The sequence below is a fragment of the Carassius auratus genome, unplaced genomic scaffold (genome assembly GCF_003368295.1).
Source record: "Carassius auratus strain Wakin unplaced genomic scaffold, ASM336829v1 scaf_tig00029828, whole genome shotgun sequence".
Classification (NCBI taxonomy): Eukaryota; Metazoa; Chordata; class Actinopteri; order Cypriniformes; family Cyprinidae; genus Carassius; species Carassius auratus.
Window position 1 is genome coordinate 62501 of NW_020525798.1, and position 3751 is coordinate 66251.

Below are 3751 nucleotides of genomic sequence, written 5' to 3' on the forward strand. Positions count from 1 at the left end.
AATTAATTTTTAACCAGTGAAACAGAGTCCAGAAAAATTAGTAAAAATATGTATATATTTTGGGAAAAAACTAAAATGGATTTCATAAGGCCCTAAAGTACCTAAATCTATAATAAAATTGTAAACATATAAATCTCAAACATAAAGCATGCTGCTAGCAACACCAAGGTCAGGGGTTCGATTCCTAGGGAATGACTGTTCTGATGAAATGATTATTTTGGATGCAACGTTTCTTTGGATTAACAATGAACCCAAAGCATTGGATGTTTCATAGTGAAATCTACAGTTACAATTGTTTTGTTTTACTTTCAGTTCCTCAGAATGTAGATCCATGGAGATTTGTGTCTTTTGTTTTGATTAGTTTCTTTATCTCGTTATTAAACATGCATCATGTTGTCAGCAGCTGGACTCATTCTCTCCTGTGTCTGATTTCTCAGAAGCGTCTGTATGTGAGTTCCAGTAATGAAGTTGTTCAGATTGACCTAAAGACGTGCCATGTGTACGGAAACGAGTGCAACGAATGCAGATTATCTCGAGACCCCTACTGCGGTTGGAGCGGTTTGCACTGCACCTCTGCAGCCGAGTAAGACCTCGTTCTGCTTGCACACACATCTGCTTCCTTCCTGATAAAATGTGTTTTTAAGGATGAAACAAAGGCTCAAAGCCACTGTTACCAAAGCTCATTGTAGTTCTGCAAGTCAAGCATCACCATTACTGAATAAATGAGTGGCTGAATGATTCAGAAACTTCAGAAAACACTCAGTGCCAATGCATCACTTTCCCTGCTCGACCACACAAAGCCCCTTTTATTTAAATTTACACTCATTTATTTATTTTCTACCACTCAAACATTAACATAACTTCCCCCGCCCACACACACACACACACAAAACCACACACCGTATCATTCACTTACCAGAAAATACACTTATGTATTGTATATCTTCATCTCAGTAATGTTTCCTCTTTTCCACAGAAACCAAGTCCGGGATTTTAAAGACTGCGGTAAGTTTGACAAGTTAAAAATATTACAATATTATTTATTATTTTTATGTATTTATTTAATATTAAATAATAATAATAATTATAATAATAATAACGTATTAAAATTATTGTATTTAGATTTTGCTATAATAATAAAAATAATAATAAAAATAATAATTATTATTATTATTACAGTGATATTGATATATAATCAACCAAATTTGGCAGTCCTCAAAACAAAGCACAATAAATGCATTTAAATAAAAACTCAATCAAAAAAGTTTTATAACTTTAACATGCCCCCCCCACACACACACACCATGTATCAAACACAGTTTTTAATTAATTTAATATATATCAATAATAATTAAAATAAAGTAAACATTGAATGTTCCATGATTTTAATGTAATAAAAATGAGAAAATATAGCTGAAATCAGTTTATTTATTTGTATTTTTTTAGGGACTGTCTCTAAAGTTACATGAGATATTGGTATGGGCTATTTCTAACGTCGATAGCATTTAAGGAGAATGACTTTTCTCCTTTTTTTGGATTTTTGTTCATCTAGGTGTCAACTATAATGCAAACTTTTTACATTTTTAATATTAAAATAAACTGTTAATCATATGTAAAAACAATAGTATTTGAGGAGAAAGACTTACAGTACAGACATAAAAACAATTGTAATGTTTTCTTTAAGGTGTCGTTTACAATGCACACCTTATACATTTTTCATATCTATTATAATAATTGTAAATCACTAAGGCTGTTTCCGTTAATAACGTGTTTTAATGCCTTCTCATCCAGCTGACATCACACAAACACAGACTGACTCAAACTCGGTGATTAAGGCTAAGCTACCACGCGCCGACTTCAGCTTTTTTAAAAGGTACAGTAAGTTATGCGTTTATTTAATTTACGTAAGTTTAAATGTTAGGACTAAATCGGTTTTGTTTTGTTGTGACGTGATTGTGGTAATACTGATTAGTTTGTGATTTTCTTCTTCACTTTAAACGGGAAATGAGTGGACAGCTTGTAGGAGTTGTAGCTTACGTGTGTGCGCTTGCATATTGTATTGGTTGTTTTCATGCTGTGTTTTTGCAAGTTGCTGATTCGTGTGCTTTCTCGTCGGAAAACAGAAATTCTCTCTGAGGTTGTTCTAGAGTCAATCTGAAAAACTCAGGTTTTTGAAACTAAATGCTTTCAGATTTACTCATGCCAATTTCACAAACTGATCACAATGATTGTCTGTTCTGCAGAAAAGCCTCAAGCCACACCATCTGAAATCGACGTGCCTCCGTCATCGAAACACTTCTTGCTCTGCCCCGTGATTTCACACCACGCCACGTATCACTGGGAACATGATGAGACACGTGCGGACTGCGTTCAGGCTGATAACGGCTGTTTGTATCTCATTGAAAGCATGAACAAGACTCACGAAGGACGTACAAATGCAAGTCTTCAGAGGAAGATTACATTAATAGGACGGTCGTCGAATACAAGCTGAGCATGAGCCGCTCAGACGCACACAGACTCACTCCTGTGCTGTTTCCCAGCTTCTTACTTCTGCTCACAGTCTTCCACGTTCTGCACTTTTGAAAGGATCCCTGGAAGTTGCCATCCACATCCTATTTAATAATCATCCGCTTTTATGGATTATTATTGCCATACGTGGTACATAAGGGTACTTTTTTTTTGTTGTTGAGATTTATACATCATGTGAAAGCTGATTAAATAAAAGCTTTCTTTGATGTATGGGTTTATTAGGAGGACAATTGAGGGTGCACGAATTTTTGTTGTTGAGAAAATCAATCTTTAAAGTTGTTCAAATGAAGTTCTTAGAAATGCATATTACTAATCAGGAATGAAGTTTTGATTTATTTATTGTACAAGATCTACAAAATATTTTCACGGAACATGATCTTACTTAATATCCTAATGATTTTTGCATAAGAAATAAATCTATATTTTTGAAGCATACAGTGTTTTTTTGATGAAACTGATGAAACAATGTTTATAATAACATGCACTGATAAATTCAATTCAGAATTAGACCGGGACATGAATTTTGTGAGTAATATATGGTAAATACTCTGTATATGTGCAATATAGAGCTTCTCGTAAAAGTCTCGTTAGTCATCAGTCATAAGAGTATCATTTTTGGGATGTGGAGAGAATATGTTGTGGTTTTATTATTGTGAAGATCTGCAGTATTTCTGTCATGCGATCCGTCAAACTATTTATGTTCCTCGTGTCCCTTAAAAAACAGTTTGATCTCAAGGAGTCTAAACAGTTTAGTAAACAAATTTATTTTGTATGTATTGTCTATTCAAGCACAAGAAAAAGAGGAAAGAAATGCAATACGAGGTTCACACGTTGACTGAGAGGTGATATTATTATTATAAAGATATTACTCGCGTCTTCTTGCGTTTTGAATGGTGTAAAAATCGCTTGAATGTTCAATTGGCCAGGTGTATTCATCTGTTAAGATGCGATAAGCCTAGAGAGAGAACTTCGCACAGAAACATACTGAATCGAGTTCTTTAGCACATCTTTTTGCACTCAAATGCTTTAAGATCGCTTGAATGTTTAAATAGGTAAGGCATAAAAACATGCAAATATTGCATCAGACATTGAACTATTAAATCAAGTGTCATTTGTTGAAAAGAAACAGTGTTGAAGATCTTGACACACTGTGGTGTCTAGAGTAATTTTTCTTTATTGTTTCATAACCAGTGTTACAACACTTTTATTCTGTGTTTTATCT

General features: G+C 33.9%; 1 pseudogene; it reads left to right on the forward strand.

Moving 5' to 3' along the window:
• The window catches only part of LOC113079903 (semaphorin-7A-like), an 8919-nt pseudogene extending 5999 nt beyond the window's left edge, over positions 1-2920 (forward strand).
• The last annotated feature ends 831 nt before the right edge of the window (positions 2921-3751 follow it).